Source organism: Ictidomys tridecemlineatus, unplaced genomic scaffold, assembly GCF_052094955.1.
Source record: "Ictidomys tridecemlineatus isolate mIctTri1 unplaced genomic scaffold, mIctTri1.hap1 Scaffold_261, whole genome shotgun sequence".
Classification (NCBI taxonomy): Eukaryota; Metazoa; Chordata; class Mammalia; order Rodentia; family Sciuridae; genus Ictidomys; species Ictidomys tridecemlineatus.
In genome coordinates, this window is record NW_027522274.1 from 106,578 (window position 1) to 128,087 (window position 21,510).

General features: G+C 43.1%; 1 long non-coding RNA gene across 1 annotated transcript in view; it reads right to left on the bottom strand.

Annotated features, from left to right (window-relative positions):
- The window catches only part of LOC144373146 (uncharacterized), a 65,124-nt gene extending 44,307 nt beyond the window's left edge, over positions 1-20,817 (bottom strand). Inside the window, exons 1-2 of the long non-coding RNA XR_013432902.1 lie at positions 20,066-20,817; positions 15,028-15,158 (exon numbers count right to left, since the gene is read on the bottom strand). This is a non-coding gene — a long non-coding RNA (uncharacterized LOC144373146). The remainder of the gene's footprint in view (positions 1-15,027; positions 15,159-20,065) is intronic.
- Between the last annotated feature and the right edge of the window lie 693 nt (positions 20,818-21,510).

Genomic DNA, 21,510 nt, shown 5'->3' on the forward strand with positions numbered 1-21,510 from the left:
TTCACCTTTCAGATGGTGCAAAATCCATAACATTCAGTAGAAACTGTACTTCAAATTCTGAATTTTGATCTTCTCCTGGGCTAGTGATCTATGTCACCATGCTCTCGCACCATACTGGGCACCAGCAGCTCCCAATCATCCCTGAGATCATGAGGAAAACCACCCGCATTCCTGGTGCTTTGTGTGGCTAAATGAGGATGCCCAGGAAGTGTGTTCAATGCATTTTCTTTCTTTCTTTTTTTTTTAAAGAGAGAGTGAGAGAGAGGGCGGCAGAGAGAGAGAGCGGCAGAGAGAGAGAGAGAGAGAGAGAGAGAGAGAGAGAGAGAGAGAGAATTTTAACATTTATTTATTTTCTTAGTTCTCGGCAGACACAACATCTTTTTGTTGGTATGTGGTGCTGCTGAGGATCGAACCCGGGCTGCACGCATGCTAGGCGAGCGCGCTACCGCTTGAGCCACATCCCCAGCCCCATCAATGCATTTTCAACATAGAAAATTTTCAATTTATAGTAGGTTTGTCAGGATGAACCCAATTATAAGTCCAAAACACTCATACTTGAAATAGTCACAGGAAGATGTCAAAAAAAATGACAGATTCAAAGTTATTTGCAACATAAAATAGCAAAGAAGTGCTTCAAGAATATATAAAAGCCTTCTATAACTCAGTACAAAAAAAGACAGTCAACAGATTTGCAGTCATTATTAAAAATTTTAAATGCATGTATTTTATGTTCCAGAAAATTCCCAAGGTAGCAATCCAAAAGAAACTCTTCTACAAGGGGAAAGAGACACCTTGACTTTGTTGTAGGAATGAAAACATTTTTTAAACAACCTGAATTTTCACCAAGAAAATAATGACTCAACTCAAAGTGATATATATTAATTTGAAGCAGTTAAAATGAATGAATTAAATATGTATCTCCCAACATGAACAGATTCCCCAAACCCTACACTAAGTGCAAAAACAATGTGGCAAAAATATGTATAAAGTGAGATATCATTTATTTATACAGTTTTCTGGAAATATGAGGGCAATATTTCATATTGCTTACAAGAAGATATACACTAAATTTCTTTTTAATGGACAAGAAGGAAAATACCAAATTTATAAGAATAATTTCCTAAAGAAAGGGAAGAGGGGAAGTAGGATCGGGTATTGATAAAAGTGAGATTCAACTTCATCAGTGAGTTTTTTCTCTCTTCATACAGTACTGGAGATTGAACCAGGGGTGCCACCTGTAAGCTGCATCCCTGCCCTTTTTTAAATTATTTTTTTATTTGAGACAAGGTCTCATTAAGTTGCCAAGCTAGCCTCTAATTTGTAATCTTCCTGCCTCAGCCTCCTGAGTAGCTGGGATTATAGGCATGTGCTACCACACACGGGTGCCAACCAGTGAGTTTTTTCTTAAGGCTTTGAGTGGGATTAGGGTGAGACTGGCACTTCACCTCTCACCTCTCATCTATGGCTCTTCCCCTTCTCTGCTTCTCCCATCTCTTAAACAGTTTCTCTCAGAAACACTTTCCTAATAAACCTAATGCCTGGGAATCCTCATCCAAGAGTCTGCTAGTGGGGAACCTGTCCTAAGACAATCACCCAAAACATTCAAATCTCTCCCCCTCCCTCCCACTTGTCCCTCTTCAGTAGGCTGAAAATTGGCCACTTAAGAGACTACAACATTCTAGTTCCTAGCAGCTATGATGGTTGCCATATATGGCAAAAAAAAAAAAAGCCTTGGCAGATAATATTAAGGCTCTAGAGATAGAAAATTATTATCCTGGGTTACCTGGGTAGGACCCGAATGCAACCACTTGTATCTCTGTGAGTAAGAGGGAGATTTGACCACACAGAGATGAGGCCATGTTAAGTTAGATCAGGAAGAGATTTGAAGCATTGGCTTTGAAGATTGCAGTGTTGAGGACACAAACCAAGGAGCACAGCAGCCACCAGCAACAGAAAGAGTCTGGGAACACACTGTCCCCAGAACCTCCAAAGAGAGTACGGCTCCACCACCATCTGGGGTTTGGACTTCTAAATGCCAGAGAAAAAGTGGTGTTTTAAGCCACCCTGCCTATGACAGTTCATTTAAACAACCACAAGAAATCCATATGCCCTCCTAATAATAAAAGTTGGTAACACTTCCATCAGGTTTATGTCCCCGTGCCAACCGTTAACCTTTAGCATCTCACTTGAGCCTCCCAATATTTCCCTGATGTAGTTAATCTACAGTGGGAGTCAGGATTCAGATCCAGGCAGGCAACTCCAGAGCCATCGACAACATCCACGGCCCCATGTTTCAAGTTGAGTGGCCCAACAGGGACAGCTATCAAGCAGGAAAGGAAGGAGAAGTATGCCCACTGTATGTCAAGGTCCAAGGAAAAAATGCTGGGAATCTGGGATCAGACACCTCCCCATGGCCAGCCCCACCCACCAATTCCAAGGAGAAAAGTCCAAACTCTGCCAGAACTAAGCAGATGGAGGGGGACAGGTGCTCACTGTGCTAAGGCCTCAGAGAAATGTCACTCTGACCCAGTCCATCAGCCTCAGTTCTAAGTGACCAGGAACTAGACTCTCCCGACTAGAGTGGTTCATGAAATGAAAGAAAAGACGGAAATAGCCTAAACCACTCCTCACACAAGAGCTGCAAACAACAAAGGGAAACTAAATGAATTTTGGAGGAGCAGGTGCTCCAGGGCTGGAAGGATGCCAAGCAGGTCTCAAAACAACCTTCAGTCCTCAGGACCCAATGATCATCCTTTGGGACATGGAGCTCTTCAATGATCCCTTCCCTGCCTGAAAAAAAGAGGCCCTGTACTTTGATCCTTCTGCCCACCCTCACTGTGAAGGAGCTAAAAGTTATCATTTATGGTTAGAGCATTTACTCTGTATTGAGATATGGCTTAATCCCATTTTCACATGGTGCATAAATCTTTCTGGGCCCCTTATCCTGCCCATCTCTTACTGTTCTGCTGGGAAATAGCTGAGCCTGGGAGGCTTAAGCCTCCAGATGAAGAGTCTACTAAAAAGCTCTACTGCACTGAAATGCATAGGGAACCCAGGGCCTGGTGTGCTCCTGGTCCCCTGCTTCCCTCAGGTGGGTGCAGAAGTCCTACCATCGAGCATTCTCTCTTCTTTTGCTCCCCCTTTCCACACCCTGGGGTCCTGCCTTAACCTGGGACTGTCCACCAACTCTGCCCAGCAAGTCTCACCCATTATCCTGGATCTTCACTTTTTTCCAAGCTGATATTAACTACCTTCAAAGCAAAAACAAACAAACAAACAAACAAAAAAAACAAAACAAAAAAAATGATACAACATGATAAAAAATCACTCCTGTGAGGAGCAGGGGGAAGAAGAGAGGATTGAATGGGATGAAAAGGACCACGAGTCTCTCCCTGCCTCCTGGTGTAGAGATTAAGGCACTGAGGGGCCATTCTAGAGAAACTGTATCTCTGAATGGTCCAATAACCTGCCAAAGCCACACAGTGGCTTCTAAGTTGTGGAGCTGGGATCCTCTTGTTGATTCCATCAGAAAGTGGGTGAGAATAGAGTTGAGGGCACATCCACCAGGCCTGGGCCACACCTGCCCCTAGTCATTCCAGTCCAGGTGCAACACCCCCTTCCCACACCCTATTCAGGACTCCAGAAAAAGCCTGCACCTCCAGAAAGACAGACAGACAGACTGACTCTAAAGCCTAGGCAGGGAGGGTTGTGAAGTTGCCTCAGGACCCATTTTCCCTGTGTGGGTTCCTGCCACACAAGTTATTTGTGCATAATACACACTAGGGACCACTCTGCCATGGACAAGTTCCAGGTCCTGAGGAGGATGTCCATTCAGACATGTCCTGAACTATAGCTGCCCCCTCCCCAGACTGCTGCTCAGGAGGCTGTACCAACTAGAAGACTGAAAGAGGATGTGGGGCCAGTCATGAAGCCATTGCCTCTGTGCCCCAAACCCACTCTGCTGTGTCCCTTGGTGATGCTGGGATTCTGCCTCCATAGCTGCACTTTCTCAGCTGCTCCCTTTAGTCTCTGATAGTCAGAGGCTGCAATGCTGGCAGAGGGAGACAGACTTGCTCTTTCCTGTATATTGCTTTCTGCTTCTGGCAGGCTTCCCGTTTCTGGGGTGCAGTCTCTACCCAGCCTTCTGCAGGCAGTTCAAACTGTAGCAGCAGCTGAGCCCAGTTTGCAGCTTCAACAGTTCTCACACAACTAGATGCACCCCCTGACCCCAAAGAAATACCATGAGCAGCTGGCTGGACTCCCTGCTCATATGTCTGGGTGCCAAGCACATGACCCTTGTCTGAGTTTGGAGGGCCCTTCCCAAGTATGGCCAAGCAGAGGCTCCTCTTCAAGTGTCATTTCATCCCTATAGGACCCTCTTCTATGTCCAAATTCCCCCACTGTACTCTCTCTAGCCATAGGGAAGGTGCCTGCTTTCTGTAGTTCTACCTCTGTCACAACTTAGGGGTCTCCATTTACCCTTTAAGCTATCTGGCCAATGTCTTTATACACTTCTTTATATTAAATTCCATCTGTTCTTATTACTGGCACTTGATACCATATCTTTTTTTTTTTAAATGGGATTGAAAACCACATTTGCTTTACCACTGAGCTATATACCTAGTCCCTGTGGGGATTTTTTGTGTATTGGTTGGTTGGTTTTTTTGAGACAGGTTTTACAAAGTTGCTGAGGGCCTTGATAAGTTACTGAGGCTGGCCTTGAACTTGCCATCCTCCCACCTCAGTTTCCTACATTCCTGGGATTATAGGTGTGCACCACACCCAGCTCTGATACCACCTCTCTAGTGGATGCCCATTGTTTAGAGCTTCTCACAAGATCCCTCTGATCCCCACTCAATAACAATCCCCCACATTGACAAAATTGCCCCTCCCACATGAAGCATTTGTAGGGCAATGGCAGAACCCTCTGCCCTAACCTGGCCTGGACATGATGCTGATCCCAGAGGCGGGACTGTAGCACAAGGTAACTAAGTGGAGCCTTTACCTAGGGCCTTGTATACATTGAGGTCTCTTTCTTCGAGGACCACCAACTGGGGTGATCTGCAGTGGGGCCACTCCCCCCCACTCCCACCCCCTGGTTCCCCATCCCAGGTAATCCTGTGTTTAATAAAGAATGATGGGAATAATTCACAAAGAGAGAAACAAGATTGAGCCCTGGAAAGAAGAGAGCAGGAGCAGGCAACATTGTCAAGCCCTTAATTCAGTCATGCCTGGAGTCTGCCCCACCCCATCTTTCCCAATTTCTGGAGTCAAAAATTCCCCTTTGCATCCACACCAGTGTGAATTGGATTTCTGGCACATTCAATCCAAAGAGTCCTGACTAATATGGCTGAAGCAACACTTCTCAGATCAAAGTCTAGAGCCCAGGTGAGTCAGGACTTGTCTAGGCAGGCTCCTCGCCAGGTACAGCAGCCCACTCCAGCATCTCTGCCTCACCACAGCATTTCATAAGCATCCTGCATGTGAGTGGGCCCAGCTGCGGTCTAGATGCTCCATCAACCATAGCTGAACCAGGATCAGGTCAAAGACGTGAAATCAAAGATGAAACTAAGCAACAAAGAGTCAAAATACAGCCCAGCCTCCATCCTAGGGTCCTGAGCATAATCCTGTGTAGTTTCTCCTCTACCCGATTATGTGAGGAAATGTGTAGATAGTAAGTGTTATGTAACCACAGGATTGGATTCCTATCACTTCTTTTCTATTCAAGTTATTTTGGAAACATTGGACTTCAAAGTTTGCTAGGAAATTTATACATATTAACATCTATCATATATAATATATACATAATATTTCATATAAATGCACACACACACACACACACACACCAGTACACCTTTTCCTTCCTGTAGAAATGGGTCACGGGCATTTTATAGACTTTTTAATTCAGTCTGCTTCCCATCCCCCCACCTCACAAGATGGAGAAATCACGGATTCTCAATGATCTGTGCAGCTGGGAGGAGAGTGCAGGCCTCCTCTCCAAATGTCAGGCATCTGAATGAACTGAAACCTTGAGTGTGGAAAGCAGAGAGAGGCTGCAGGCCACGCCCTCTGACATCAGTGTCACCAGGTCTACAAGGCCCTCGGAGAGGAACAGGGCAGCTGAGGCCCAGACTCAACAGCACTTCAGGGCCCTTCTCTCCATCTGAGGCCATTTGTATGGGATTTCCCAACAGTAGGGGCTTCTTCTTGCTGTATTTAAAAAACGTCTTCCCTGCATCATACACTTAGGGGGAAAATACACAACCAAAAGACCTCAATGTGCCAAGCCCAGCCCAAACTGGGCAGGCAGCATGATTCAGGAAAGAAAACCCAGACCAGCACCAAAGTTGGGCTGGAGGCCTGGCCCACAACCAGCTGGGAAACTTGGGGTAAGTTCTTAGCCTCTTTGGACTCTTGCTTTTCATTTAACACATAGGGAAAAAGCTTCGTAACTCTCTGTTCAAGACTCCAGAGTTGCTGTCTCAAGTTTCCTTATCTAAGGCACAGTCTGACACTGCCAACCCCTGGGTCAGTACCCCACCAGGCAACTCTAGGACCAACATTCCCAGAGTGCTGAGGAGGAACATGTGAGGCCTGGGGTTTCCTGGAGAAGCACTAGTGTGCCAGCATCATACATCCTGCCTTCTGAATCAGAGAAACTGTGGATTCTCAGAACTGGCCAAGTCATCCGTGTTCCCTAGCCACCCTGGTGACTACAGAAGAGTTCAGAGACAGAATGGGCCTCTAATGGCTTGAGAAGCAGAGATTTACTCTTGCCCTGCTGTTAATTTCCTCATGACATGACTCACCTTTCCCCTTACGTCACACGCTATAGTTTGGATGTTGTTTGTTCCCTCAGAAGTTTCTGCACTGAGAGATTGGTCCTCAGGGTGACAGTGCTGGGAGATGGTGTGGAACCTTTAAGAGGTGGGGCCTAATGGGAGCTCTTTAGGTCGTTGAGGGCACCATCCTAAATAGGGAATACTAGTATCCTGAAGTGAGTCCTCTGGAGAGCAATCTATTATAAAAGCCTGGATCTTCCCTTGAGTCATTCTCTGATTTCCCACATTGATATGTGATCCTTCCTCCCTGACATACATTTCTATTATGTATCACTGGGCCCTCACCAGTCTCTGTGCCATGTTATTTGGATTTTCCGCCTTTAAAACTTTGATCTAAAGAAACATTTTTTTTCCTTCAAAAGTAGCCTACTTCAGGTATTTCATTATAATGAAAAAAAGACTAATGCACCATAGAAACCCAGGATTTCATAGCCATAGAGGAAAGTTTGTGGGTTTTAGCTGGTTTGCTCCCAATCCATCTTATAGACAAGATACTCAGAGGCAAAGGTAGCAGATGAACACAGTGAATCCATGGCAAGGCAGGTACCAGGACTCTAGCACACAAATTACCACACCAGTTTCCCAGATCAAATTCCAGCCCCACTGTATTGTAGATATGTGCCCCTGGGAAAGTCATATAATCCCTTTGAGTCTCAATTTCCTCCTCTGCAAAGTGAGATGGTCCTAATTTCCTATGGAGTAGCCTGGAGGATGAAGTAGGTTAATGAATGTAAAGTGATTGGAACAGTGCCCAACACAGTGATTTGTCATTGTGAGCTCTTGTGTGAGTCACCTGCTTGAATAAACATCTCAATCTTTCAAAGTCTTCAAAATGCAAGTTTATCACTTGTAACATCCAGTGCTGGTATTCCTTATTGAGGGGAAATTTGCCACATGTTGACCAGGATCTCAAGCACACTGGATCCTGTAGTTTCACCATCCCCCAGGGCCTAGAAGTCCTCCATTGCCAGTCAACACTGACTCCTACAGCCTCAGCCCAGAGGAAGTGCATGTCACCTCCACTCACATTGCACTGGTGAGCGCCAGTTCCACGGAGGCATATCCGATACAGAGGGAGTTGGGAAATGGAGCCAACTGCTAATTACAAGGCCAGACTATGGAAGGGGAGCACAAATTTTTATAAACAGCCATCACTGCAACAGCTAACACGCCATCCCAAAGCACAAGGCCTCCCACAACTGACATTGGTTCACAGTTTTGCATGTCAGCAATTTGGGCTGGGCCTGGCAGTGACTTTTCTGCTGGTCTCACCTGGGATCACTTGTGCAGTTCCAGTCAGCTGACAGCTAGTCTGGGCCTGGGTGGTCTTCTGGCAGCCTCACAGACACCAAGCTCACAGTTCTCGCGAGACCTCAGCAGCCACCTCGCTCCCGTGGCCACAGAACTGGAAGGCAGCACAAGCAGGATACTACAGCTTCTCCAGGCCTTGATTTGGAACCCACAGAGCACCATTTCTGCCTTTCTCTGTACTCTAAGACAAGGCCAGGTTCAAGGAGCAGGAAAACGGACTCCATGAGAGGAGCTTGGAAGAACTGTGGCCATTTGTGACCTACACTAGTGACCATTTGCAACCTGGTGCAGGAGGCACGCATTAGAAAACAGGTTGTGTTCCGTGAAGAGCAACGAAACACTGACTGCGCTCTACAACAGCCACCTGGTATCAGGACTGTGTCACACACAGATGTAACCAGTGGAACCCACAAATCCATTATCAAAGAAAGAGCCTTTCTCTGGGCAGAGTATGATCCTAAAGAGACATGTTTTCCATGGTGCACAGTCCCCAGACACATGTCCACTATTTCCTCTGATGCTCAAAGAACTAACAATGTCAGTGCTAGAGGAAAAGCTGGCTGTGGGAGTTCCAGAGAGACAGTGTCTGACTGATATTATGACTTCCCAGGGGATTTTCCAAGGGTAACCTGGGCTCTACAGGTTCTACCCTCATGTACGAAGCCTTGAACCCAAGGCTTCATGTTAGATATGGCTCCCTTGGATACATCTATGCCTGGTGCCTGTGCCCACTCACTGGAAGGAGCTGACCTCATAGTAGGGGTCCTGGTTCCGCTATGATGACCTTCCTTTCCTGTCCTGGTACTGGGGAGCAAGTGGTGACAGACCAGAAAGAATCTAAAGCGAAAGGACCAGCACAGAGGTGACAGAGGAGGCTGAAGGCCAGGTCACTGGGAAGGTGGAGATGGCATATTTGAGAAGAGGAGGGCAACATCAGTCTTTGCACAGGGGACAGGGTCAGACACTCTTGGTCATGTTGTGCCCTGTCTTGGTCTTGGTGCCCTGTCCAGAAGCCTACTGCAGAGCAGTGATTTCAAATTAAAGTCATTTTTATTTTGAAAACATAATTCATCTTCTCCCTCTCTCTCTCCCCTACCCCCCTCTCTCTCCTTCCCTTTCTCCCTCTCTCCCTCCTCTTGCCTCCCTTACTCCTCTCATAAAATGTCATGGGGAACTCCAACATAAATTCATAAAAAAGGTGACACTCCCTCAGGCATTTTAAATCTTCACTTTTAGTGGAAAACTCTTCAGTTTGGTGGAACTGTAGGAATACCTCAGGGAACCCGAGTTTCCTGGAGCAAAAACCTTCATATGTTTCTGCTGGAGAATGCCCTAAAATAACTTCAAAAAATCTATGGATGCTCTACACCTTTTAGGTTGATACCAAAACTTTCTCCATTGTAAGTGAAATACTTGCAAAGCATGTGATTTCTGGCACAGGGCAAATATTGACATTTAAAAATGAAATCGTTACATTGTTCTGTTGACTGTATCTAATAGCATCTAAATAGCCTAACACTTTGATCCTGTTCCCATCTAATTTTCTAATTGTGGTGAAATGCACAAAACATATTACCATTCTGATTGTTAAGTTTGCGACCGACGCCACCATCCATCTCCAGAACTCTTTGCATCTCACAAAACAGAAATTTTACCCATTTAAACAATGACTCTGCATTCTCCCAGAGGCACCCACTTGAGCTCCTGCAGCCACCATTCCACTTCATGTCTCTATGAAGATGAATTTCTACTTAAAAATATGTGGACAAGCCCTGTAAAATTCAAATTTTACATGTTCACTTTCCTCTTTGAACTGATTTTCATTCCATTCTCACTCAGAATTTTATCCTTACACAACCTAATTTTATTCTCAAAGATGTGTTTTGGATTGTCCCCCTCTGTACCAAATCACAAGTATATATTAAGTCATCTAATTTTAATTTTTAAATTCTTATGGCTATAGTTCTAAGTATTAAAATATTTTATTCTGGATTTAGTTATTAAAATTGCTAGTATGTGATTGATCAAAGCAAATACATAAAAGTTAACAATTATGAAACTATAAAAACAAACTTTATTACAAGTTCATTTCTTTATCTTTATTTATTTATTTATTTATTTATTTATGTAATTGTAGATGGATACCATTCCTTTATTTATTTTTATTTCTATGTGGTGCTAAGGATCGAACCCAATGCCTCACACATGCTAGGCAAGCGCTCTGCCATTGAGCTACAGCCTCAGCCCCACAAGTGCATTTCTTAATGAGATAAATGGGGTTGGCTTTTTTCCAACTAGGTCATGTATCCATTGATGAATGTGACTTACTGCTCTAATGAGGCGTACTAGTTCTGTACTTATTTTTCTGATTGTTTAAATAGACGTGCTGGGAAACTTGACTCATGTCAGTAGATGGGAGGGGAAGTTTTGTTTTAGCAATACCATCATTTCATTCTCTCAGTTACTGAATTATAGGCCTAAAAATTATATAGTAAACTACTCTTTGATTTTGATGAAAACAAAAAACTGAAAAATTGTTTGATTTGAAATTTTTTCCCAGTCTCTATAAAGTTTTTTTTTTTTTTTTTGGTCACTTGTTGGGAAGAACACTAAAAAGTTCTACAAGATTTATGAAATGATTATTATTTATGAAACCTCTTATTCTCTCCCTTAGAGGCACTTAATTTAATCCTTTGTTTTCAGAGAAGTTTGGGAAAGCAAACTATTAATTTAACTAAATTTTGCCAACAAAGTATTTTTTAAAGATAATTTTTAGTTGTTGATGTACCTTGATTTTTTTTACTTATTTGTATGTGATGCTGAGGATCGAACCCAGTGCCTAACCCAGTGTCTAGGCAAGCCCTCTGCTACTGAGCCACAATCCCAGCCCCGAACTAAGTATTTTTAATAAAATATTTTTGTATGATTGCTTGTTAAAAGTATATTTTCATACTGGGAAATGAAATTGACCAAATTACGACAACATTTGGTGTGCACATATGTATACATAACAATGAATCCCACCATTAAGTATAATTATCATGTATCAATAAGAACATGAAAAAATTATTATAGGAATTTCCAATCATAAAACTATACATTTTCACCAAACTTAGAAACAGCAAATTTAGTTTATTTATCAAAAATGTCATGTAATTTAAATATCAAACCCATGCTTACTGTTAAACCTGTCAATCAAATTAGGATACTTTTTCAAAAAAAGTCTGACTTTAGAAATGTGATAATAGGCATTTCAAAGAATACTGTAAAACTTAGGAAAATACTAATAAGAAGAATATTAAAAATACTATAAAACTAGAAAATAAAATTTGGAATAAATCTGATCATATCCTAAAAATAATCAGATCAAGGTTCACATTTTGATCCAACATAATTATTTGAACTTTGGCTGCTTTGGGAATTAATTAAGTATCCTATTAATTTTAATGGGCTTTATGATAAAAATTTCTATGTTTTTACATGAAAGAGGGCAATTAATTGGTTAACAGCATATTTTAAATGGGAGGTAGAAAATATGAAATATTTTATAAGATGAAACAAACTGAGGATTGATTATCTCTGGAATAAATAATTTATGGCATGCCTTGATAAAATAACTCTTAACTGCTTTATTAAATAATGTGCACAAATATGAAAGACATCACATTAAAGTTTTATCTGTATTTTTTTTCAGTCTATCTTGAAAAACAGGATAGTCCTAGGAAAAATTAGAGTTATATCAAGGGATGGGAGAATTATAGTTCTTCAACAAGAATTGCTACAGCACCCCCCAACCCCCCTACTTTATATCTAGATTCAGAATATCACCACTATGTCCGGATTCCCCATTTCCAAAACCAGACTTCACCCTGTAACAGAAATGTGTATGAGACCTGAAAAGGTTCATGCCTGGGGCTGGGGGTTTGGGTGACTTGGGTAGTTTTAAAGGACAGCTCCCCTTTTTTTAGTGGCCTGGGAGGTTTTCCCAACCTTGGAAGAATGAGGGCACCTTGCTTTCCTTAGGTAAAAAAGGCTCAGAGGATCAGGTGTGATTCGGGGAGATCCACTTTAGCGAAAATACAGCAAGAAGCTGTGGATCCTGCTCTGATTCAAATGGATCCACCTCCAGACTCCCGTGTGGCCCCACTCACTTTGAACATGACTGCCCCAAGGCACTGGCATCCTGAATATGATCTCAACTTATCAATCTAGGGTCCTCCGCATCCAGGTCCACCTGTCCTCTCTGCCCTGCACTTTCTTGCTGGGCTTCCTTTTCCTAGTCCAGCCTCTCCTGGAGGAGGCTGAACTCACCCTCTGGGAAACCAAGGACTGTGGTGGGAGGGGCTGCTGGAGAGGCCAGCTCAGTTCCCACCTGCGGGAAATGAAAGCCCAGGGGAAGCCCAGGAGGGTCTCTTTCCCATCTCCAATACCTCTCAGAATTCTAAGTTACCCTTTATTTCCTAAAAGGCAGGAGAGCTTTATTCCCAGAGCAGTGGAAAAGCAAAACTGTTGGGTTCCTCTGAGGCTGAGTCTTGGAGTCCCCAACTGTGTGAACCAGGGGAAGTGCCAGGGCAGGACACTGAAGTCAGATCCCTGCCCTGCATCCCTCCATCAATAATGTGACTTCCAGCAAGTCACTTCACCTCTTTTCCTCAGGTTCAAACTGTGGTTGCAGGAGTCTGACTCCAGAGTTGGGGGAGGAGTAAATAGGAGTATGCATCAAGGTGCCTGAGGCAGTGCCTGGGACACAAGATGCCTGGGGCACTCATTTCATCCCACTGTGACCTGCTCTTCAGCTCAGTGTTGGGATCCGCACAGGGATCTCAGCAGGTTGGCTCTCTGGGCTCCCTGTCTTTATACTGCTCCTGCCCCAGCTCCTGTCTCAGCCTCAAAGCCTTCCTCACTTAGCAGAACCAAGAACCCCTGATCTTCTGAGCCTGGCCCCTGGGTGACTCTCTCTCTCTCTCTCTCTCTCTCTCTCTCTCTCTCTCTCTCTCTCTCTCTCTCTCTCACACACACACACACACACACACACACATACACTCACACACACACAAACACACACATATCCCTGAGGTTGCCTCCCTTTGGGGCTGAAGCCAAACCCAGAGAAAAATGCCAAGTACAAAGGAGAAGAATGGACTCCATTTTTCACATTCTTCTGGGCTGCATGAACTTCGGGGTAATTAGACAGATGTAAAATGAATATAGGGCTTTTTTTTTTTTTAAATCCTAGGTCTTCTTAATTGCCTCAATTGGAAAGTCATTAGGAGGTGATTAATGGGAATAGCTTCTGTAAAAATTGAATTATCCTGGGATATGTTGCCGTCTGCTGCCTAAACACTCTTTGGAGAGTTTCTAGCTGCTAATGGTGTCAGGTTGCCTCTTCCTTTACACAGCAGATGATGCCCCAGCAGAGCGCCTCTCCCAGAGCTCAGCCCCTTGCTCAAAGGCAGAGGGGAAGTGAGAGCAGGTTGAGCAATGGGTTCAAAGTACCAGAAGCAGCCCTATCTCAGCCAGAACAAGAGCCCAGACCAGTGAGAGCCAGGCTGGGGCCCTGATGGTCTTAAACACCTCTTTCACCACCACAGGGGTTTAATGGAAGCGGATAAAGTCTCAAGAAAGTTAAAACATAAATAAATAAAGAGATAGAAAGTATATACCCCCAAATGCAGCAGTGGCTGTCACTGGATGAAATCATACACTTAACCTTGGATTTTTATTGTGCTGTGCTCTTTTCCTGCATCAGGCTTGCAAACTTTTTAAAAAGAATATTTTAAACATTATTTTAAAGTCACTTGTATCTAGCATCTGAAAGCCTACCTGGTTATGTAAAGGAAGGTAGACTCAACACAGGTGATCTCTCTTCATTTTTGGTGCTGGGCCTAGAACCCAAGGCCTCAAATGTGCTGAGCACAATCTCTACCACTGAGCTACACCATATTCTTTTCATTTTCAGGGTGAAACTATTTGGATCTAAGGTGGGCCGAGATCATGAGGACCACCACAGCAGGACCAGGTCAGATAATATCAAGTGAGTAGAGACCCCATTGTGCTATAGAGATGGCTCAGCTGCAGCTCCTAGCAGGCCTTCCAGCCTCTCAGCATGATTCCACCAGGACCCCCAGCCCAGCTGATCCACCTGAATGAGCTTAGAAACTGTGGGAAGAACAGGAATCCAGCCATCCCAGAGGTTAAAGGAAAGAAAAACTTTACCCCACTAAAGGCAGAGGCTGCTTCCAGCAGATGCCAAGCTAGTAACTGTTAAAGCTTTCAAGGTGGAGTTTCATTCAAGTTAAAGGCTGTGGAGCTGCTTCTCTGTTATAAATAGACGGCCCTCTTGTCCCCAGGTCTTGCCATTTCCCTGCTATTACTTTAATCTAAAATCCTGCTTTCATCCTTAAAATGTGCTCTAACCCTGTGAATTTAGAGCCAGTGAGTAGGTTAGCAGGTGCCTGGAGATGGGCCGGGAGGGCGCTTAGTATAAATGATCATGAGGAATCTCACTGAGGGGATGAAAATGCTCTTAAACAGCTTTATGGTGATGGTTGTGCCACCCAGTAAAGTTACTAAAAAATCACCGAATCATATACTTAAAGTGGCTAAACTTTATGATCTGTAAAGTAGATCTCAACAAAGCTGGTAATAAAGATAAAATGAAACAAAACAAAGACAACAACAAAACCTCCCCCAAGCTCACATGACCTCCTTCCCAACTCTTCCCAGCTGCCTCCATGGCTCTGAGCTGAGCACCCTCCCTGGAGCCCCGAGCTCCCTCCCCGCAGCCCTGCCTTGATTTCCCCCACTCTGTACTTGAACCTGTATGTCAGTGAGTTTTCCATCACTGACAAGCTATTTAAGATAAACAACTTACAAGGAGAAAGGTTTATTTTGGCTCCATGCTTCACAGCTTTCCTGATCTGTGGACTCCTTCACTTTGGGTCTGTGGCGGCACAGTACATCATGGCAGGAGCATGAGGCAGAGGAGGCCTGTTTCCCTCATGGCTGGTGGGAAGCAAAGAGAAAAAGAGGAAGAGGCTGGGGTCCCAACGTCCCATTCAAGGGAAAGCCTCCACGGACCTCACTTCCTCTGACCAGACCCCACCTCTTAAAGGTTACACCACCTCCCCATGACACTGCTACTTTAAAAAGTGGGTCTCTTGGGAACATTAACTTATCTAGACCATAGCAACCTGTGATGCCTGTGATGCCTGTGACTCTGCTTGTGTCTCTCATCTAGGGCCTGGCATCTCTGACGGCCCCATGTCCCTATACCAGGGTCTTACAGGATCGTGGAATCCTGTGTGCCCTGCATGAATAGAGAGAGGAGTGGAGGAAGCAGCCTCACTCTACAGGTCTCATCGGCTCAGACCTCCCAGGGCTCCAGGAACGTACCTGGTTCCTAAGTCCCACTCCTACACAGACCTATTTCACTAATACCCCGAAATACCGCATCCCAGGCCCAGTGGCACAGACCAGGTCACCTGCTGTGTGAACCCAAGCTGAAGGAAATTGCTGCTGACAGAGAAGAATTGACCTAAATAAAGCTGAATGAAGATATTCACCACCTTGTTATTTATAACAGTAAACAACGGGAAACCTGAAAGACCAATGGGGGCTGGGTTAAATCCAAGGATCACGGTAGGATGGATTGCTATGTAGCCAATTAAAAGAAAATCACTCAAAACAACTTAATGAATGGAGGAATGGTTCTAATATCATATTAAACCACAAAAGCAGCATGGAAAAAAAAGTGTACATACTATGTACAATCCCTACCTTCTTTTTGTATAGGTGAACCAAACTGGAAAAACACCAAAATATTTACAGTAGATTTGTGGATGCTTTTAACTTCTGGCTTTACTCTTTTCTTCATTTTCTACAATAAGCATATATTACTGTGTTTTAAAATTCTTTAAAGAGGCTGGGGCTGGGGCTCAGTGGTGAGCACTTGCCTAGCATGTGGGAGGCACTGGGTTCAATCCTCAGTACCACATTAAAAAATAAACAAAATAAAGGTATTGTGTCCGTCTGCCACTAAAAAAGAAATTCTTTTAAAAAATTCTTTAAAAAGTGTAGAAAAGCACGAAGGATAATACAACAAAAGCCATATCATTCCTCCTTAAAATGAAGAAAAATCATATTTAGACTTTATTTTTAATGCGTACAGCAGCAGATTAGATTAGATTAACATCTCCATGTTCTTTTGCCCAGCACCAGGATCTCCCTTCCCTCTCCAGAGGAAACATTTTCTAGATTAGATGTCTGGTCTATGTTTTTATACTTGGATTATGCAGTGAAAATAGAATTGGATTTTAAGTTGTTTTTAAACTTTAAAAACATTTACCAAAAATGATACCATATTATTCTAACACCCCGTAACTTACATCTTTCTAGAGCTCTTGATATAGAAATATACATGTTCCTTTCTGTGGTGAGCCGCCTCTGCTGTTTATGCAGATTATGGTCGACATTACAAGATGGCGCTGGCTCCGCTGTGGTATGTGACAAACAACTCCTTATTTGGGAGAGTTGGCGCATGGTTTTTCAGCACCCTATGAGAAAGTTCCACATGGCAGCTTCGCATTGGGGCTTGAGATGCTTTATTAACGCTGGGAGGGGCATCTGAGGGATTAGTAGAAGAAATATCAAGGGCCTGCATAAACCGTTGAAAGAAGATTCCCGAGTTGCGTCTTCCTTGCAGGCAAGGGGTCGCAACACCTTTCATTTATTTAACTACAGCATGTTACTGCATAATCATGGCACCCTATTTTTTCAGTTTAAAAAGTTGGGTCATAAACTTTCATGGCATAATCATCACACCACTTAAAAGGTAAACAGAGCACCAATGTATTCATCAATGGCATATGGATGCGCTTTTGACTCGCACATTGTATGTGTGATTCTAGAATGCTTGGTACACATGCAATTCCTTAGTATATTTCCAAAGGCCAAGTGCATGGTTGGTGTAGCACACTGCAGTGCTAGTGGTTAACACATCTTACCAATGGTGCTGAGGACAACACATCCGATAATAGCGGCCCAGAATCTTTAGACACAGAAGATTAAGTTTTGTAAATCCATACTTTGCAACAAGGTAGTAAATTTTTTCTAGTATAATATTTCAACTATAATGCACAAATCAATAACAAATAATGTGTTAACTTTTTGTTTCCAGACCAGAAAAATATTCTCTAAACTGTCCTGAAGCAATGATGCATTTAAATTTGGACTATTCAATTTTAACATATATTCATGAGTATTCCATGCATTCTAATCTTGAACCAAAGACAGTTTAGTAAAAAAATTATTTTTAAGTTATATAGGAGCAATCTTTTTTTTTTTTTTTAACAAAAGCTTCACAGAATGGTCACACCACACCTTTTTTGGGTTATATATGACATAAAATATGTTACAGTTCATAATACACATATTTTTCATATCTGGTTGTACACAAAAAGAGCCATGTACCTTGGGTAATGATGTCCATCTCATTCCACCATCTTTCCTAACCCCATGTACCCTCTCTTCTTCTTCCTCCCCTTTGCCCTATCTAAAGTTTGTCTATTCCTCCCATGCCCGCCCAACCCCACTATGAATCATCCTCTTTATATCAGAGAAAACATTTGGCATTTGGTTTTGGGGGATTGGTTTACTTCACTTAGATTATATTCTTCAACTCCATCCATTTACCTGCAAATGCCATGATTTTATTCTCTTTAAATGCTGAGTAATATTCCATTGTGTATATATACCACATTTTTTTGCAAAAAAAATTGGCATAAAATCTGCAACAATTATGTGGTGAAATACCATACCGACTTTTCTATTATGTAATGAGCCACCATGATTATCCCTCTACCAATAGGCTTTTGGGTTGCTTCTAATTTTTGCTCTGAGAAATGATACAATGAACATTACTAGCCCATGTTTTTCTGTGAATATAAATAAGAGTTCAACTGAACAGTGGTCCTCAAGGTCTAGCCCTAGCACCAGTATTGAGTATTGCATTTCTACCAAGTTCTCAGTAGATGCTGAAAACTTGGTAGAAATGCAATACTCAGGCCCTGTCCCAGAGTTTCACTGGGGCCTGTTGCTGTTTAATCAAGCTTCCAGATGCAAGCTTGAGAGCTAGGGTCCTGGACTAGAGCACCTAGCTAGAAATGAAATCACTCTGTCCTTGAAAATGCAATGTTCATGTCCACCATATACTTCAAGGGGCTCTTTAAGCAGTTTATGGTTTGCTTCCCACCAGTGGCATATGAGGATGTCCCCACACTTCACCAGTACTGGCACTGTCAGGCCATCTACTTTTTGTCAAGCTAATGGAGGGAGATAGTGTCTCATTTTCATTTCAATTTGCATTGCTATAATAATCAAAGAGGTTTCATAGACATTTTGGACACTCAGGTTTTTATTAACTTTTTTAATCATAAAAAAACCAGATTAAACCATAGTGGGATAGGGAGAGGGAGCATGGAGGAATAAATGAACTCCAGATAGGGCAGAGGGGTTGGAGGGGAAGGGAGGGGGCATGGGATATAAATGATGGTGGGATGTAATGATCATTATTATCCAAAGTATATGTATGAAGACACGAATTGGTGTGAATATACTTTGTATACAACCAGAGATATAAAAAATTGTGCTCTGTATGTGTAATAAGAATTGTAATACATTCTGCTGACATATATAAATTTAAAAAATTAAAAATAAAAATTAAAAAAACAGATTAAAAGTATACATACAAACTTCAGGTTATAGTCCCTCACCTCTTTGTAGAATATATGAAATAAAAACCTAGACCAGTGGTCCAGAGCAGTCAACTGCTCAGACACCCCCTGCTCAGTGCCCGCCCCTGGGTCTGCTCTGTCTCCAGGCCTCTCCTGGATGACCTGGGCTGGGGTTCCCATTTTTCTCCCATAACCACAGACATCACAGCCTGAGCCCATCTACCTGAGAATAACCCCTACCCAAGGTTAATGACAGGGAAAATTCCCTTCCCAATCCTAGTCTCAATGGTTATCAGGCCTAACTCAAGGGATCAAGTACAGCAGAGGCTTAACAATGTGTAGGAACTAGCTCATTCAATCACTTTTCATTCAACCAAATATATCGATTGAGCAGCCTGGATGTGCAGGCCCCTGAGTGCAAGGCATTAGGGCCCATCGCATTCTGGACCCTGGCAGAGTTCACGTTTCCTTGGAGGACATTAAATGGACCATTCCACAAATTAATGTAAATCTGCAACTCTCAAAATAAGAAGTAGACGGTATGGTGAGACTTGGTCAGGATGGAATTCTGGAGAGAGCTACAGGAAGCGTGGAACTCACAATAGCTAGGCTCTGGAACCAACCTAGGTGTCCTTTAACAGATGAATAGATAAAGAAAATGTGATATATATACACAATGGGATATTGCTCAGCCATAAAGAAGAATGAAATTATGATATTTGCCAGTAAATGGGTGGAAATGGAGAATATCTTGCTAAGTGAAATATACCAATTTCCAAAACCCCAAGGCAGAATGTACTCTCTGATATGTGGATGCTAACCCCAAACAAGAGAGGATGGGGAAGGGAAGAATAGAAGACCTTTGGATTAGACAAAGGGGAATGAAGGGGAGGGAGGGGAGAGGGGGATAGGAAAGACAGAAGAATTCATGAGATTTAACTTTCCTAGCCTTGTATTTGAATACATGATCAAGGTAACTCCAAATCATGTACAATCACAAGAATAGGATCCTAATTAGAATAAGTTATACTCTATGTAGTCTAATTTGCCAAAATACATCCTACTGTCATGTACAACTAAAAAGAACAAATTAAAAAAGAAAACTCTCCAAAACATGCAAACATAAAAAAGAAAGCTACCCAGAGCTGGCACCCATGACACAAGCCCAAGCCTACTCACCAGCCAAGACACCCACTTCCCAGTCCAAGAGGCCCATGTGGTTTTCTATCTGCTTCAACAACAGGACAAAGAGCTACATCACTCAGCCCTCAAAATCATAAAGCCCAGAAATACTCCATTGTTCAGGGACTGGAGGCCTCGGAAACAGAAGGTCTCAGAGCACCCGACCAAAGGCTGGCAGTTAGCTAGCTTCGGAGGCAGATGCAGTCTCATTTAGTTTTAATGGCACTGGGAAGAAAGGAAGGAAGAACCATTTCTTTCCTCCAATGCTGGGCCTCCCACTTCTCAGGCTGGGGATCTCTTCCCTGGTGGTTTTATGCTAATGCTGTTGTTTACAGTTTCCAGATGGGGCTGAGAGGATGATGCACTGCTGCTGGTGTCAACAGGGGACAGAAGCTGTTATTCTCAACTCTCTCTCCATCTCTCTCTCAGGGTCCTCATGGATCACCCTTCCCCTACTCGGTTTCAGAGAGAGAACTGAGAGAAATGAGCATTCCCTGCTTTGATTCTTAATTGGCACAGGCAGCCAGCTCTCTCTGGGCTCTAGAGTACGCATCAGAATGATCTTATTTAAAACAGGTCATTTTTTAAATGCCCATTTCCTGCCTCCCTGTGATGCAGAAAATTTCACCTTCCCTTGGGTTTGGACAGAGAGTGTTTGGGGGATGTTGATTTGGCTGGTGATGCAAAGAGAATCCCCCAGGGGAAGCAGATCAGCAAGCTGAGCTGATTATTTGAAACACAGATGGTTTCATGAGACTCCGTGAAAACAGTGAGAAAAATCCTTTTCTGGAGAAGTCCCGGCCATTCCCCAAGGCCCCTGGGTTCACTAAGTTACTGGACACCATACTCCTCTCCAAGTCTTAATTGTGTTCTCTGTAACTGAACCATCTTTTCTCTAACGTTTCCTCCAGTTTCCTGTCCATGACTTTTAATTCGTTTTCATTTTATTATGCTCGACTTCAGAATTTCTGTGATTCTTGGTGGGTTACAAAATTAAATTTGGCACAAGATTTTAAAAAGTTAAGTGAGGAAATTGCAGGGAAAAGAAGAGCCAATTGGGACACTAAAATAAAATTAGAGTCTAAGCTGCATGATCAAGCCCTGTTCACTCTGACAGAAAGTGGGCCAAAATTTTGCCTGTGAGCTTTCTTGCAAGCAATACCAGGAGCAAAACGCAATCAGTTTTATTATTAAGAGCATGGAGCTAGCAAAGATAAACCAGTTCTTTAGGAAAAAGTCATTCCTCCTGGCTCAAAGGCCCAAGGGAATTTATCACGTGGGTCTTCAAGAGAGGGTACTCTAGTACTTTATGAGCAAATTTTTAACTTTTTTCAGTTAACACGTTAGCCCCAACAGTGGTCAGTGGCACTAAGCAAAGCACAATGTGGTGAAATCCATTTGTCCTGGACTAAAACCCTGCAGTTCATCTCTGCAGATCTCTG